The sequence below is a fragment of the Mastigoproctus giganteus genome, chromosome 3 (genome assembly GCF_048544385.1).
Source record: "Mastigoproctus giganteus isolate SK-2022 chromosome 3, ASM4854438v1, whole genome shotgun sequence".
In the NCBI taxonomy this organism is placed as follows: Eukaryota; Metazoa; Arthropoda; class Arachnida; order Uropygi; family Thelyphonidae; genus Mastigoproctus; species Mastigoproctus giganteus.
The window spans coordinates 51,657,231-51,675,677 of record NC_143577.1 but is presented as its reverse complement, the minus strand read 5'-3'; the positions used below and the strand labels follow the sequence as shown (position 1 = coordinate 51,675,677).

The 18,447-nt window shown below is 37.3% G+C and overlaps 1 protein-coding gene across 1 annotated transcript in view; it reads left to right on the top strand.

The window, feature by feature from the left end:
- Positions 1 to 11: 11 nt before the first annotated feature.
- The window catches only part of LOC150087957 (uncharacterized), a 33,067-nt gene continuing 14,631 nt past the window's right edge, over positions 12 to 18,447 (top strand). Inside the window, exon 1 of the mRNA XM_090370526.1 lies at positions 12 to 44. The gene's annotated coding sequence lies outside the window, so the exon portion shown is untranslated. The remainder of the gene's footprint in view (positions 45 to 18,447) is intronic.

Sequence of the window (18,447 nt, the reverse complement as noted above, 5' to 3'; positions counted from 1 at the left end):
ATCAAGGAGAAACTGTTAAAATTTCTGTGGAAGCCATTAAAAAAGTATGTAATTTGATAAAATAATGCACAGTTGGACCCCTGCTTTATGATATTAATCTGTTCCAGAGACACCATCGTATCATGAAAATATCATAATGCGAACCCAGTAACACATTGTTTTTTGGTAATTCATTCCACATCTCAGAAGTTGAAATTTTTGCTAAAGCTAAAAGATAATTTATCAGTTTACACAATGTCGTACATACCGAATTCAATACAGTAAATTTATGTCAAAAAATCACTTCAACTAAAGGATGCAAAAACAAAACATGCGGCCAACACGTTTACAAATGCTGCTTTTCTGAGAGGAAAAACTACGTGGTCCGGACGGCAATATAATCGTAAGCCCATCGTAAAGTGAAATAAGTAGGCGCTGGTTAACATGATCGCTTGTTAGTAGAATCAGCCACTTTATAGAATCCTCTCCTGCTCAAAAACCAATTCAAATCATTAAAATGCACTACACTTTCATTGTTATCATATGTTCAGTTATAAGAATCAATTTTGAACACCTTTGTGATATTTTTCTAAAGCACATTTATGGAGGTCACTACCATAAAAAAATAAAAACAATTTGCAGTTTCCGATTTATTGGGCTTTTCTGTTAGTGCAATCTATTATAAACAGGTAGTAAACTTAATCTTATTGCATTTGTGATATTACCGATAGCTGGAATTCTGTGGGATTTTACATTATTATGAAATACGTTTCCCCTTCCATGAAATCTTCAGTCATATAAAAATCATAAATAAATTATCAGAATCTTCTCTTCATTCCTATTTTTTAAGCTTCGTAAACTTGTTACTCTGTATCTCACTTGCTTATATTGTGTTAGTTGCAGTTTTTGCATGCCATGTTGGCCCCGAGTGCCAAGCGAGTGACTAAAGCGATTCTTCAGTGATTTGAAAGCGATTTTTCTTAAAAGAGCGATTGATTGTAGTTGAACGTTATTTTCTAATTCCCAAAGTTATATAATTTTGCTCTTCTAAAGTAAAGAAGTCAGCTTACTCAACAGAAAGGAAACCCACCTTTCTTCTTGTATATAAGACTAATCTACTAACGCACTAACACTAACAACCTTATCGCTTGGTCACTGGTGGCACCGCTCCTGCCTCCACGTGGCGGGGCTGGAAGCCTGGGAGGAGAAATCCACTCTCCCGGGACTAAAAGGAGCAACTATGGACAACACAAAACAGTCCTACTATGGATCTCTTGATCCAGATTCAAGTAGACATGACGACCATGATAATTTGAATAAATCCCATGCTAAGAGACAAAAAAAAGAAGGGACAGATTTTTCTGCTCCTCTCTTCTTAATATTACATTCCTCCACAGACCAACCATTGAGTAAACTCTCCCCATTTTTGATTCAGAAGTGTCTCGAAAATGTGGCTGGGCCTCCAAAAATGGTTCGGCGACTAAGATCTGGAGACCTATTAGTGGAGATGAGTGAACACAGACATGCTGAAAGACTCTTGAATATATCTACCTTTGGTGGAATTCCCACAAAGGTTACCCCACATGCCACCTTGAACTCCTCTAAAGGGGTAATATCTGAATGGGATCTTCTAAATGTATCAGAGGATGAACTTGTCTCCGAATTAAGTAACCAAAATGTAGTCCAGGCAAAAAGAATTGTCATCAAAAAAGATGGAGAGCCTGTCCCTACACGAACAGTCATATTGACATTTAAGTCACCAAATCTCCCCACAACTATAAAAGCTGGATATCTCAGATGCCATGTTCGACCGTACATTCCCAACCCAGTTCGGTGCTTTAAGTGCCAAAAATTCGGTCATTCGCAAACTGTGTGCAGAGGTATAGTCACTTGTGCTTCTTGTGGTTCAAAAGAACACACGCATACGGACTGTAATAATGAAACCCAAAACTGTCCTAACTGCCAAGGAAATCATTCTGCCTTCTCTAAGGACTGTATCCAATGGAAAAGAGAGAAGAACATTCAGAGATATAAAATAGAGAATAAAGTGTCATATCAAGAGGCAAAGAAACACTTTGCAATCCCTACTAAATCATCTACATACGCCTCAGTTACTCAACAGCTACGCACAATATCAACTCAGACTGACTGCTCCGTCCCTCCAAATATCTCTATATCTGGTTGGGTGAAATCATTACTTACTTCATTAAAAGAACAATCTCCCTCCAAATATGCAACCCAAGAAGTAAATACTCTGATAACAATACCTCCAGATAAGAATCCCAATCAGCAACCGAAAGTACAAACTAAGAGCTCTGAAAAAACTGATACGCACACATTCAGATCTGATACCATGGACACTGATGAAAAAGCGGATGAAGATGACACATTTCTTGAAATTCATCCAGAAGGTGACATTGACACAAGCAGACCAGTCTTCTCAAAGAAGGATAAAGGAAAAATTGACAGGCGTAAGCAAACTACCTCACGGAAGTTAGCAGACACTAGCTAAAACCAAACAATGGATACAATTATTCAATGGAATTGCTGTGGGCTCCGTGCTAACTTTGACGATTTTTACGATCTTCTATCTGAATACAAGCCTGTTGCAGTATGCATTCAAGAAACAAATCTCACAAATGCAATATCTATGAAAATTAAGCATTACAATATGTATAGAAAAGATAGAAACTCATCTAATTTAGCTCATGGAGGAGTAGCACTCATAGTGAACACTTCGGTGCCCTCTAGACCTATCCCCCTGCAAACATCTTTAGAGGCTATTGCTGTCCGTGTCACCTTCGGAATCACAATAACATTAGTTTCATTGTATCTATCACCAAATCATACATACACCTTTGCTGATTTAGATAATTTAGTAATGCAAATACCTGCTCCCTTTTGTATTATGGGTGACTGGAATGGCCATCACCCGCTATGGGGTTCTCAACATCTTGACTCCAGTGGACAGATAATTGAAAAACTTTAGATAAACATAACCTGACAATTTTAAACACTGGTGCTCACACATACGTGCATTTACCATCTGGCTCAACCTCTGCTATTGATCTTTCAATATGCTCTCCAGTGATATTTCCTCTCATAGACTGGACCGTTACTAATAACCCTCTCGGGAGCGATCACTTCCCTATCATCTGTACTTTCTGTATAAGTTCTACTCCTCAGAGTAACATTAGGACAACCTGGAAATTTGCTAAGGCTAACTGGATTAAATACCAAGAAATAGCTCACTTAGATACTGTCTTCGTATCAACCCACACAATTGACTCTGCAGTAAGCTACATTACAGATAAAATAATGAAAGCATCCGAGACTGCTATACCAAAATCATCATCCAAAATCCGGCTTCATCCAAAAATGTGGTGGAACGAAGCATGCAACAGTGCTAAAAAAGAAAGGAACAAATATTGGAATATTTTTCGAAAACATCCAACCACAGCTAACCTCCTACAGTTTAAGAGAGTTAGAGCTCAAGCTCGTCATATAAGACGGGAGAGTAAAAAAGAAGCAAGGGCGCATTATGCCTCCACCATAAACAGATCCACGGATACTTCTACAATATGGAAAAAAATCAAAAGAATTAATGGTAAATACTCGCAGACAACTTCTCCTATTCTACTTGTAAAAGGGAAAGAAATCTCTGAACCTACAGAAATTGCCAATGCCTTAGGTACTATGTTTGAAACGCTTTCAGCTGTTGCCACATATGAACCTGCATTTCAATTGCTAAAATCCCAGACAGAAAAATACAAACTAAATTTGAATACTGTCATCCTTCATTCTTATAATCTGCCTCTGACCATGAATGAATTGCGTAATGCACTTGCAAGAGTGAAAAACAGTGCTCCAGGTCCCGACGGGATTTATTACACTATGATCTGTCATCTAAGTGAGGAATCGTTAACTGTACTCTTACAATTGTATAACAGAATTTTCTTAGAGGAGTATTACCCCGCTAGCTGGTGCCATTCTTATGTGCTAGCCTTCCCGAAACCAGGGAAAGACCACACAGATCCCAAAAATTACCGTCCTATTTCTCTAACCAGTTGTCTGGGAAAAACATTGGAAAAAATAATTAACGCCAGACTGACATGGTTATTAGAGACTCAAAGCATTTTAAGCCCAAGTCAGTATGGTTTCCGGAGAAAAGATGTACGCTTGATCTCATTATCAAGGCTGAAACAAATATCCGGAATGCGTTCTTGAGAAATGAACACCTAGTTATGGTATGTGTTGACATCGAAAAGGCCTTTGATACAACTTGGCGATATGGGATTCTTCAGGACATGCATAAATTTGGACTTCGGGGTCATCTCCCAAAATTTATTAAGAACTTTCTAGGCAATAGATCCTTTCAAGTCTGATTCCACTCTTCATTATCTCGAGCATATGTACAAGAAGAGGGAGTTCCCCAAGGATCAGTGTTGAGCGCCACGCTCTTTGCCATTAGGATTGATTCTATTACCAAGTGCATACCTAACACAGTTGACGCATACTTGTACGCTGACGATCTTGCCATGTCATGTCATTCTCAAAATATGAGACTTATTGAAAGACAACCATTAAGGCACCATTAACAAAATAGTCTCTTGGGCCAAAAATAATGGATATCGGCTTTCTAAACCAAAAACGACTGCTGTGCATTTCTGTCGCAAACGTTCTTTACATCCGGATCCAGACCTTCAGTTGGATTCTCGTTGTATTACTTTCCAACCTAGTATTAGATTTCTTGGTGTAATATTTGATAAAAAATTAAACTTCCTGGAACATATAAAACATATCCATACAAGTTGTCTTAGAAAACTAAATCTTCTCAGAGTAATTTCTTCTATGTCATGGGGTGCAGATCGTTACGTGCTGTTACATCTATACCGCTCACTGATCAGATCCCAGTTAGACTATGGGTCTCCTGCATATGACTCAGCCAGGCCAAGTGTATTGAAATGGCTTGACCCTGTACATCACAGTGCATTAAGAGTTGCACTGGGGGCTTTTCTCACATCACCAATCTTAAGCCTGTATACCGAAGCCTATGAACCACCGTTACACCTTAGGCAGGAAACTCTACTACTAAATTATGCAGCCAAAATCAGCAGTCTCCCACATCATCCCATGTGGCAATGCCTTTTCACGCCAAAATGGAGAGAAATCTATCAAACTAAACGGCGTTACAACAAACCATCTGGCATTAGGCTTGAAGCTTTGATCACAAGCTGGGGCCTGAAGTTTTCTAACACTAGAAATGCTAGTATCCCCTCCAGGATACTAGCATGGAAATGCAGCCATGGCTTTCCATGGCTCCAGTACATATTGATAGACATTTTCAGCAATGGGGAAAGAATAACTTCTCCGATATCAACATTAGACAAATACATATGGCTCATTCTACCGAGTTTACCGAGTTTAGCAGCTTCATTCAGCTATACACAGATGGATCCAAAACTGGTAATAAAGTTGGCACAGCTGTAGTACTACCAAATGCCACCATCTCCAGACAGCTCCCACCAGAATGCAGTACTTATACCTCAGAGTTATATGGTATTCTACTAGCCTTAGAGAATATAAAAGAAGCCTCGTACGCTAAATCCATCATTTATACGGACTCGTTGAGTGCTGTTAATGCTCTACAGTGTAAATCCTTCCCTAGTCATCCTCTGATACAGAAAATTTTAGCAGAGTTATTAGCACTTCATGGACGTGGACAGCTCGTAATATTTTGCTGGATACCTGGACACGTTGGAATCGTAGGAAACGAGCAGGTAGATTTAGCTGCTAAAATTGTTACAAATGAGATACCATCAAATTTCAGGACTCCTTATAGTGATCATAAGTCCTTTATCAAACAGACATATAAAGAAGTGTGGACACGCTTGTGGAAAGATCAGAAAAATAATAAACTTTTTGAAATCAAGAGAGAACCTAAACTGTGGCAATCCAGCCTGAGACGAAACAGAAAGGAAGAAACTATTCTAGCCAGATTACGCATTGGTCATACTTTCCTCACTCATAGCTATCTACTAACAAACAGTGACCCTCCACAATGCAGTAATTGTTTATGCCAACTAACAATAAAGCATATCATCATAGAATGCCCGCAATATCAAAAAGAACAGAAAACAGCTTTTTCCTCTAATTTTCATAATTACAATCATTTAACACTGCAGTGTGTCCTAGGAGATCGAGAGAACATAGATGACATTTTTCTTTTTCTAAAATTTATTAATAAATATCACCTTATCTGAACTGCTATCTCCTGTAAGAAAAACGAAGGAAATATCAGACAGTAATTAGTGCATTATAGCCTAAGTTGCTGATGCACCAATAAATCTAACAAACAACAACAACAACATGCCATGTTCTTCATTATTGATTGCTTATCTTTTTTACTGTTTTAAATTTTACAACCGAAAAAAAAAAAAAATGTCAGTGAACAGAAATATCAGTTAGTTAGTATGTAAATATTACATTTAGAATACTAAATGTTGAAGGCATAATATATTATGGGTTTAAATTAACTATATAATATTGGTGTAAATACACCATAGTTTACCCATAAGTTTAACTACATAAATAATGTTAAGGCATCATTGATTTTATCTTATATTATGGCTACCTGGTATCTTGTTGTGAAGGTAGCCACAATATGAGATAAAATTAAACGATGCCTTAACACTACTTATGTAGTTAAACTTATGGGTAAACTGTGGTGTATTTACACCAATATTATATAGTAAATATTACAGTATGTTTTAATTAAGCTATGTATGTAAGCATAAATTTTATTTTTATTTTGCTAACCCACGGAAAATATTCTTCTGATATTCATCCAATATATATCCGATATTCTTCATGTATCATTTAATTTTGTTAATTGGTAAGGTAATAAAGTAAAGTTAAATTTGTGCTTTATATCTTTACTTTTACTTTTATAGCCTGTGGATAATATTCCTCCTATTTTTGCTTGTTATAATCGCTGTTTAATAGAATTAAAATTCATTTCACAAATGTGATCACAATGACTGGCAGTTACTACATATTTTATTATGGAGAGTCCATCATAAAGTGATTTGATCATACAACGAATCAATCGTAAAGCGGGGTCCACTGTATATTTAACTGATAATATGATCTCCCATCTTAGAAAATTTTAGAATAGGAAAAAAACTTTTCTTGAATAAAATGACTAGTTGTTTCATACTTATTGATAATTTATTTAAAAATTTCTAATGCCGTAGCTATATCAGTGAGTCACAACTGGCAAAGAAGTTGGAATTTAAAATTGGAATTTTTTAAAAAAAATTTGTGAATTTCTTCTTATTTTCATTAATGAATTGACTGTCAGGTGGGCTAGTGCACATCTGATGGCCAATTTATATTGAAAAATAAACATGAAGGATAATAGTGTTGTTCTCTCTAAAATGTGACTGACCATTTCATTATTCTTGTGTGGTGCGAAGCTAATTAACAGTGTGTTTCAGTAAGATGCCAAAGAAGTACAATGTAAAATTTGAGAAGACATATATGCAAGATTTTCCATATATTGTAAAATCTGAAAAGGTAACATGTTTGCCTTGTGTATGTACTATGTGTGGATGTGATTTTTTCAATTTCAAATGGTAGGAAATAAAACAGACATTCACAAACAAATAAGCACATGCATCTTTAAAAGCATATGCTTTTTGATATATATGCTTTTATAACAGATACAAATGCCTTTATGGCAAACTGCATATGTATATCTGTACATACTTTTATGACAAATGTTAGATGTATATTTGTGTATGCATCTGACAAAAGAAGCAAATAAGTATCTTCTGAGTTGCACTGGTCATTCAGGCATGTTGTTTAGAAATGATTTTCCTGATAGTGAAATAGCAAAAATGCACCCTTGTGGAAGAATAAAAAATAGCAGACATTGGTAGTGAAATTGCACAGAAAGGGTAAAGAAGAATGAGTCCAAACTGTATTCCATTGTTGATACTCTTTGTAATAATAATGATAATAATAATAATCATCCCCTGGAAACTCCCCTCATCAGAGAGAAATAATAACATAATAATAATATAGGCCTAACAAAAGGAGTAGCAAGGATATTAAAAGAAGAGATTGATAATTTGTTCTTTAATTTGTGCACTGAAAGAGGGGGGGGGGGGTTGCAAAACGTCTTATGAAAATGGATGAATATTTGGTGGGCATTCATTACTCTAAAAAGAAATGCTAAAATGAAAGATGGATTTAAACAATTTCAGCTGATGCATACCACTGAAGTAAAAAAGATTTTGAATCATGTATGGCATTTTGGCTGTCCTTGGTTAAATATGTGACTAAACTGGTAGAAGAATGGCAACCTTTGGCAAGTCTCTTTAAAAAAGAGGTTAGACGTGGTGGTGAGAAAAGCCATATAAGCAAGCAATCACAAGCAAGTTTCTGAGCAATGCAGACGGTCTGCAAGAGTAGCTCATGGTGTCTTGTCAAGGATATACAGGAATTTTTCTAGCAGGGATAAGGTGGTGGTTATCCCCTTGTATAAGGCAATGGTCAGGCCACACCTTGAGTACTGTATACAGGTTTGAGACCTCATTTTATGTAGAGCTTTTGGAACGAGTACAGAGAAGGGCAACAAGATTAGAGAATGGAACAAAGGGTTGCTCTTATGAAGAAAGGCTTAAGTTTTGCAAATTACAGTGTCTGGAGACTAGGCACCTGCAAGGTGATCTGATTGAGGTGTATAAAGCCTTGAATGGTTTGAGCATGCTCAATACAGATGAAATTCTTCCTCTTGCTCTTAGTAATCGCCTGAGAGGGCATAAATTCAAATTGAAGAAAGAAGGTTGTAGGATAGATGTACGGAAGTTTGCCTTTAGCCAGCAGGTGGTTGATTGGTGGAACAAACTTCCATCTGTCGTTGTAGAAGTTGATAGCTTAAATAGATTCAAGGCAGAACTTGACAAACATTTGGAGTGAGTGGATGGGTGATATAAGGGGTTTTTATTTTATTTTATTTATTTATTTTTTTTTTTTTTTGGCTGATGCTATATAAGCTTGCTTTCTTGCATCATGTGCCTTTGCTAATGCTAAAATGCTAATGCTAAAGTTCTCTGACTCATATTCAAATCCAGTTCATGAAACAAAAGATGCTTTGAAAGGAGACAAATTAATGAACTCTCCAAGAAAAAGAACTGAATTGCAAACTTACGCTGAAAGCAATCCTAAACAGGCCAAACAAGCTGTTATCCTCACTTTACAGAAAGTCTGGTCACAATCTTCTCTTCTAGGCGGAATAATGCAGTCTGCTTGTTTCTTTTAAATGTTATGCAAATGTTTTAAAATCCTAACATATTTCTTCAATCCAATGTACTTCATATCTGTATACTGAAATCATTATGTATTGAAGAATATTATGTGCAAATTTATTATACTAGCAATTTTTAAAACTTCTACTCACATTTTGGAAATTGATTACCATAGCTGATTAAACAAGCAGGATGATTCTGACTTAGTCATAGGCATTTTTTGTGCCAAGGTCATGAAAAGTCTGAAACAAGAAGAGATTTTCTTTTAGTAGTGAGGGAGTACTTTATTGCTGTATGTGTTTTTGTGGTGCATAAGTTCCTTTTGAAAAATTATGTTCTTATAAATGCCAAGGTAGCACAAATTTCTTCAATTAGTGTTATATAAGCCGTGTGGTGCAAAGAAGCCTTAAGCTTTGCACTAGTCTAAACAAAATTATTAATTACTTAAATAAATAGTAGATAAATACTACCTATTTGACTCCCTCTGCACATAGGTGTCTATTCAGCTGACCTTTGTGAATTTCCCCAAGCTGTCCAGCTTCAACCACCCAAGGAGGTGAGGTGACTTATTTCATTAATTAACAACTCACTAGCTATAATAAAACTTCCTTCAATCCAGGCTAAACCTCTTTTCCTATAATGTGCATTTATATCCTCTAGTTCTGGAATCATTTATAACATGAGAATTCTGGCCTCGTTCATTTTACTTTCATCCCTCAGAGCCTTATACACTTCAATCAAGTCTTCTCTGAGGTGTCTAGTTTCCAAGCTCTGTATCTCACATATTCAAAGTCTTTCCTCATATGGACACCCTTTTGCTGATCTTTTAAAGTGTGTTGCCCATCTTTGAACCCAAGAAACTAGTTTTTTTTTAGGTGCAGCCTCCATATGTTCAAACACAGTAGATGTTTGATAAATAAGAAAGGCCTTTAGTGTCTCGGTCAATGGTGTCTCAATAGGACACCATGGACCTTCCTTGCCACCTGTCTACACTTCTTGGAGAACTTCATGTTTGACCATATTTTAAATCCCAAATCCCTTTCTTTCTTTACTGTTTTTAGTTCAATCTTATCACATGTATAAGTTATTTTGGGATTGCTATTCTCAAGTGTACCAATGGCCCTCAATCGCCAGCAGCTTTCACTCCCCCCCCCCTCTTGCAGCAGCAAGAGGATCAGAGTGGAAGCAGAGGGTGCTAAGAATCTCTGGGTATGACCAAGCTACCATGCACGGAAACTGAACTTGGCCTGTTACAACATAAGATCACTCATCAGTGAAGATAGGATATTAGAGCTGGAAAAGGAATTAGAAAATGTGAATTGGAATATCATCGATTTGGCTGAAACAAGAAGAAGAAATGAATCACTTATAAGTTTATCAAGTGGAAATCTGCTATACACCAATGGAAACAGTGAAAGGAGCAAAGGTGGAGTTGGCTTTCTGGTCCATAAATATATAAAAAACGGCATTTTGGAATTCAAAAAGTGCATCACCAAGGGTGTCAAGGCTACTACTCAGGATTTCTAAGAGGTACAAACTAAAGATTATAATGATTTATGTATCAACATTGAGCCATGATGATGAAGAGATTGAAGAAATGTACACCAAAATTGAGAGTCTTCTAGATGAGCAGAAAACCCACTACACTATTATTATGAGGGACTTCAATGCTAAGGTTGGAAAGAGACAAAACAGTGCAGAAAGGGGAACTATAGGAAATTTTGGAATTGGTGAAAGAAATGAAAGAGGTGAAAGACTTGTGGAATTTGCAGGAGCTCAAGGAATGTCAGTAATGAACACTTTTTTTTTCAAGAAAAGGGTGAACAGAAAGTGGACATGGAAGAGACCATATGGATTAAAAACTAATTAAATCGACTACATCCTCACTAACAGAAGATATATTGTGAATAATGTTACCGTCCTGAACAAGGTAAATGTTGGAAGTGATCACAGAATGGTAAGATGCACACTTGATATAGATGTAAGAAAAGAAAGGAAAAAACTGACTCAAGTAAATAATATGAAGGTCTTTGAGATAACAGAAGAGGAGAAAAAGCAGTATGTACTGGAACTAAGAACAAGTTTAAGCTTCTGTGGTATTGCTTAAAGATATCTTCACCGATGAGTGTTCAGGCCCAAAATATCAACGAGGAATACTACAACTTTTTGAAAGTGATAAAGCCCAAGAAATCCAAAGAAGAAAAAATTAGTCAAGAAACACTTGTCATGATGAACTGAAGACAACAAATGAAGAGCAAGATAAACACTGACAAGGATAAAATTGAGTATACTGAGTTATGCAAAGCCATTAGAAAGAGACTCAGAGAGGACATAAGAAGATTTAACCCAAGAAAAGTAGAAAAAGCATTAAGGGAAAACAAAGGACAAATTAGCAGCCATGAGCACTAATACAGAAAAACAAATGATACTGAAACTGAAGAATAGCAATGGTGTACTTATAAATAGCAGAGAAGGCATAATTCAAATAGCAAAAAACTACTATAGAGAATTATACAAGGAGCGAGAGAATTGATGCCAACAGTGTTGAAGATGGATCACAAATTAGTAACACATACGACTTACCCAATATCCTTCCTGATGAGGTAGAACATGCATTGAAGAAAATGAAGAATCAGTAAGCCCCAGGGGAAGATGAAGTTACTGTAGAATTGTTAAAATTGGGAGGAAGAGACATGAAACAGAAACTGGCAAGACTTCACAAAATGCATTAGAAACACTGTGACTCCTAAGGAGTGGAATAATGCAATCATAGTTTTGCTCCATAAGAAAGAGATAAATTGGAAATTATAGACCAATTAGTTTGCTATCCCACATCTACAAGTTGTTCACAAGGGTCATTACTAACAGATTTGAAAGAATACTTGATGAGAATCAACCGAAAGAGCAAGCTGGCTTTAGGACAGAATTCTCAACTATGGGTCACCTTCATAATATCACAGCTAATGGAGAAAGCAAATGAATATAAAACACTTAATGGTACCTGGCATTTGTGGATTATGAAAAGGCATTTAACTCCATACAGCATAAGGCAATGTTTTGGGCATTGGAAAGACAAGGCAGAGATACCCCATATATTATGATTTTTAAGAAAATATATGAGAATGCTACCTCCTTGATTAGACTAGACAAAGAGAGTAGCAAATTTAAAATTGAGAAAGAAGTTTGACAAGGAGACACAATATCTCCAAAGTTGTTTACTGCTGCCCTTGAGAAAGCTTTCAGAAGATTAGACTGGTCGCAGAAAGAGTCAATGTGAATGGAGAGTACCTAAACCATTTACGATTTGCAGATGACATTGTGTTCATAAGCCATGACCCCAAAGAATTAGAGGAAAATCTTAATCAGTTATGCAGAGGAGTTGGTAAGGATTTTGGACTAAGGATAAATATGGTTAAAACAAAAGTAATGATGAACAAGTATGCCACAGAAAGGGATATAATCATTAAAGGAGCAGTAATTGAAAAGGTGGATTCATATACTTCTCTGGGACAAGTCATTAGCTGTAATAATGATAAATGGCTGGAAGTTGAGAAGGATAAATTTTGGATGGATACCATTCAGGAAATATAGTCACATACTGAGGCGCAATATCACAATTTGTCTGAGACGTAAAATAATGAACCAATGTATACTCCCCACCATGACTTATGGAAGTGAAACTTGGGCACTCACCAAAAGAATGGAAGAGAAGCTGAGAACTACACAGCGAAGAATGGAATGAATCATATTAGGAATCAGACTGTTAGATAAGAAGAGAAATACATGGATTAGGAAGCAAACTGAAGTAAAGGACATTCTTATCAAAACTAAAGAACTAAAATGGTCTTGGGCAGGACACATAGCTCGAAGACATGATGACAGATGGACTAAAAAAATAACAGAATGGTACCCAAGAGGAGCTAAAAGAAAACCTGGAAGAAAAAAGGCGGAGATGGATAGATGAAATTCATGAGTTTGTGGGTAGTAAATGTATGGCCAGTGCTCAAAACAGAAGGAACTGGAAAGTTGCTGGAGAGGCCTTCATCCTGCAGTGGATTGAAAATGGCTGATGATAATGATTCCCAAGTGGAACTGCATTTTACTGCAGTAAAATATAGCTGCCACTTTTTGTGACCATGCTGAAGAAGTTCTGCTTAGCTCTGATCATTGACTATTCTACCAATCTTGACATTATTCCCTGTATCCTATCCCCTATGATTCTGTCAAAATATCTAACCAGGTTAGTTAAACATGATTTTTCCTTTATAACACCATGCTGTGTTCCATTCAGAATTCCATTTCTATATATAAGATCCTGTATTGCAATCGTAACAAATTACAAGCATTAGTAGGCCTCCTTGTATTTGTAACTTGTAACTTGAGGATTCTGTGTTGTACTCTTTGTAAGTACAGCATGGATTCCTCCGCATGCTGTACTCCCCTAATGGTATATACCCATTCAAGGCTTCTGTGACTATAGCTGTGAAGGTATAGTGAGCTCTCTCCCCAATTGACAGAGGGCCTATAGAATCATAAGTTGTTATAATCTACTTTCCTGAAATTAAAACCCCATTCCTTTACCTTTAATAACTACTACCTCTTTCCTCATCATACAACTTAGAATGCTGTGATCACTCCATGCTAATGGTTTTTGTACTTGGTAACTGTATGACTAGTTTTTTTTTTTTTTTTTTGAAAACCTTAAACACGAGACATATTAGAACCTATAGTACTTAGTACCATGCTTGGGTTGGAGGTTAAGAACACAAAAGAAGATATTTGTTGACATTAGACTTGAACTTCTGTAGACTGTAATTTTCAGGAAATACGTATGAAGGAAAGTTGTCCCAGAAAGCGGCAGTTGAATGAATAAACGAGGAAGATGAAAAGTTGGTTCTGTGAGTTTGAAGTTGGACAGTAAATGGATGTTGGCTGGTGGTGGCATGTGATCGGACTGTTTTGAAAGAGAGAGCGGGAATTATCGAAGCCAATTCAGAAGAACAGTGCCCGTGGAAGTATCTGTAGAAAGGGAATGCAGCAGAAACCGTATATCTATGAGACAGAGAGTGGAGAGACTCTGTTAGAGATGAGTCATTAATTAACCTAACTGCCCTCTGCTGAATGGAATCTAGAAGCCTGAGAGAGGTTTTGGGGGACACCGCCCCAGATGTGGAAACAATATTCCATGGTAGGGCAGATTTGCGATTTGTACAGAATGAACAGCTGTTTGGAAGAAAAGTTTTTTAGATGCAGATGAAGCAATATTTGTAATTTGCTTGTGCAAAGAGAGATTAGAAGTCAGGGTAATCCCCAAAACAGATATATCATCTTGCCTAGAAATCGGAGTGTCACCAAAGATAAGCATAGGAGCAGAAGAATCCTTTTTACGAGATATAAGACAAGACTGAGTTTTAGAAGGATTGAAATTAAGTGTCTTTGCCCCACTGTAGAATTACCTGATTGGCATTTAAGCAATTTGTAGCAGATATTCGAGAAGTTGAAGCTGATTGAGCAGAGCGAGGTTTCTCAAACTGGAAAATGGAATGCAATGTGCTGTCATCAGCAAAACTATGGATAGGATTTCCAATTAATGGAAGGAGGTCATTAATATACCAAAGGAAAAGAGTGGGAGAAAGAACTGAACCTTGGGGGACACCAGCATTAGTGGAGAAGCTAGAAGACGGAGAGCCATCTACCATCACCCTCAATGAACGGGCAGAGAGAAAACTGGTTAACCCATTACAAAAAACAGTTGGCAAACCATAAGATGGAAGCTTGTTTAGGAGACCTTTATTCCAAAATAAATCAAAAGCCTTTGAGATGTCAAGATCAACTACTTGTGTTGCACCGAACCTTTCCGTTGAATTAGTCCATAAATGGGTGATATAATTTGGTAATATCACCCATTCACTGGTAATATCACCAGTGAATTGACACTGACAGAATCCATACTGGCGATCATTGATCAGATGGAAGGTTTCTAGGTAGTTTAAGTGTTGGCAGTTAATTGATTTCTCCATTACTTTAGATAGAGAAGAAGTAATTGCAATGGGACGGATTTGTCACCCTTTTTTAGGAACTGGCTGGATATGAGCAAATTTACAAGAATAAATAAAACACCTTTGGAATAAGAAAGTGAAAAAGGCAGCAAGGAACAGGAGTAAGTTCAGCAGCACAGGTTTTAAGAACAAGTGGAGAAATACCATCAGGACCTGGAGCTTTCTTAGAATCAACATTCACCAAAATCCTTATAACATCCTTTTGATGGAAAACCACAGGAGGAATTGAATAGAGCATGTTGGGAATGGTGGCAAGTGTTTTACCAAGTTCATAAATACATGAGTTGGAAGAAAAATGGGATGCTAGCAGGTCAGCTTTATCCTTGGCCGAAGTGACAATAGAACCAGAGGCAGGAGCAGAGATGGGCAAAAGTTGCAGCCAATAGCTTTTTTCAAGAGACCAGAATGCTCGGCTACCATTAGGGCAAGAAGCAAGTTTTCTACTCTTAGCCTGTTCAAAATCTAGTTTGGACTGATTGATAACTGCTTTACAGTTGTTGCGATCTTTGGTGTATGCAGAAAGGGTCCTGAGCTGGATATCACCATTCTTCTCTTTCTTGGTGATTCCTTGCTGCTACTCTCTCTCTTTCTCTCTCTCAGGGTAACTCGGGAATTTGTTTTTGGCTGGTGCAGCATAAGCCTCAGGCTTCCTTGCACCATATGGCTAATAATAATAATAATAATAATAATAATAATAATAATAATAATAATAATGAAACTGAAGAATTGGAAACAAGCCAATTACAATATGCATCATTCTTCTCTTGAACAGCCTTAGCACATTTATTGGAAAACCAAGGTTTAGATAAAGGACGAGATTTTAAAGTGGAGTGTGAAATAAAAGATTCCATTCCTACAAGAATAATTTTACTGACACAATCTGAGCAAATGTTGACATCAGAAGTTTTGAAACATGTTCGTGTCAGACGGCACCTGGGATTTCTCCCATCTCTGCAGAAGTTTTGAAACAGTAATCCGACCAAGGAAAAGAAGAAAAGAAATCTCACAGGTCATCTTGCATTCTTGTAATGTCAAACAATACGAGGTTGGGAATAGCCACGAGATAAAGGCTCCACTGAAGAAGAGACAATCACCAAGTTGTGATCTGAGGTGCCTAAAGAACCATTCACTTTGACCGTATACTTAGAAGGGTTGTTTGTGAGAAATAGATCAAGTATGTTGGCTGTATGTTTAGGATTGTCCAGTATTCTGGTAGGTAAATGAACAAGCTGTGTGAGGTCATTAGTAATTGCAGAAGCCTCCGCAACTCGAACAGCTGGGTCTGTGTGACTAGAAAACAGAAGCCAGCTGGAGTTGTGAACATTAAAATCACCAAGGAAAATTACCTCACTGTCAGGAAAGTTGGACTGGAGAAAGTCAAGTTGCAAAGAGAAGAAGTCAAAGAGTTTCAAGTGATTAGTGGAGTTGGGAGAATGGTAGAGACAACAGATGAAATTTTCAGAATGAGGTAGAGAGATTTTAAGCCAGAGAAGATTGAAAAGAGGAGATTCCAAATTACCAAGTCTCTGACAGGGAATATTGGAATGGACATATGCACAAGTACCACATTTGAATCGAAAGGAATCATAAAGCGAATAATTTGGGCAACTGAGATGAGCAGTGATTGAATCAACTGATAACTGAGATTCTGTCAGAAAAAGTACATGGGGTTTGGTATACTGTAAGTGGAAATGGATATCATTCAGATTAGAAGTGATACCATGTATATTTGTGAAATGGTCTAGGAAGTGTTTGGAAGGTTTAAACCTTTTCGCAAATAAGCTTGTTTTGTTAGTTTGACATTTTGATGGAACATTGACAAATGCAAAGTACTGCATATGGGTAGCAGTAACCCAAGAGAGACGTATTAACTTTGTGGTACTACACTCAATGAGGTGGAGAATGAAAAACACCTGGAGGAAATTGTGCAGTCAGATATGAAGTTCTCTGACAGTGCAGACGTGCTGCCAGAGCAGGCCATGGAGTTTTGTCAATGATATATAGGAATTTTCTAGCAGAGACAAGGAGCTGATTATCCTTTTGTATAAGGCAATGGTCAGGCCACACCTTGAGTATTGCGTACACGTCTGGAGGCCTCATATTAGAAAGGATGTAGAGTTGCTAGAACGAGTACAGAGAAGAGCAAAAAAGATTGGTGAGAGGAACAAAGGGGTGTGCTTACGAAGAAAGGCTTAAGTTCTGCAAGTTTCAATCTGGAGACTAGGCACAGGCGAGGTGATCTGATTGAGGTGTATAAGGCTTTGAGTGGTTTGAGTAGGCTCAGTGCTGACAGGATACTTCCGTTTGCTCAGACTAAGAACTTGAGGGGGCATATATTCAAATTGAGGAAAGACAGTTGTAGAATAGATGTATAGAAATTTGCCTTTAGCCAGCAGCTAGTTGATTGCTGGAACAGACTTGCATGTGTTGTTGTGGAAGTTGATAGCTTAAATAAAATTAAGGCTGAACTAGACAAACATTTGGAGTGACTGGATGGGCGAAATGGGAAGTGTTTTTTTTTTTTTGGCTGATGCTGTATAAGCTTGCTTTCTTGCATCATATGCCTCAACTAATGCTAATTTCATGGTGTATTCAATAGTAACAAAAAGTGTGTGGGGAGGAGGGGACATGCTGTATGAAGTAATGAAATTTTTGGATATGGCGTACACATGGTAAGAATATACCCAGCTCCTTGACATAATGTGTCCTCAGCAATGCTCCCTGCATACACACTACTCACACTCCCTCCAGTCACTGTCTGGCAGAGTAGAGGTAGCAAGATTATACACTAGCTGATCCGGAAGCCTCCTAGAGAGTTACCAATAGGTTCTGTCCTGGGTACTAACTAGCAGCCAGCCTGCGAACACTGTCGAAAAGTAAGGAACTTTGGATCCTGCTATGGTGTTCATGTTCATCATAACCACAAAAGACATCAGTCATACTGCATGATGGAAGAGATGGGGAAGGGTTGACTGGAACTTAGCTCTGGAGACTAAACATAGGTTCCACCACTTCAAGCCTCCGATATGCGATTAATATCAAATCACTGTGGACATAGAGCAAAACGGAGATAGAATAAATTATGACAAGTTTAA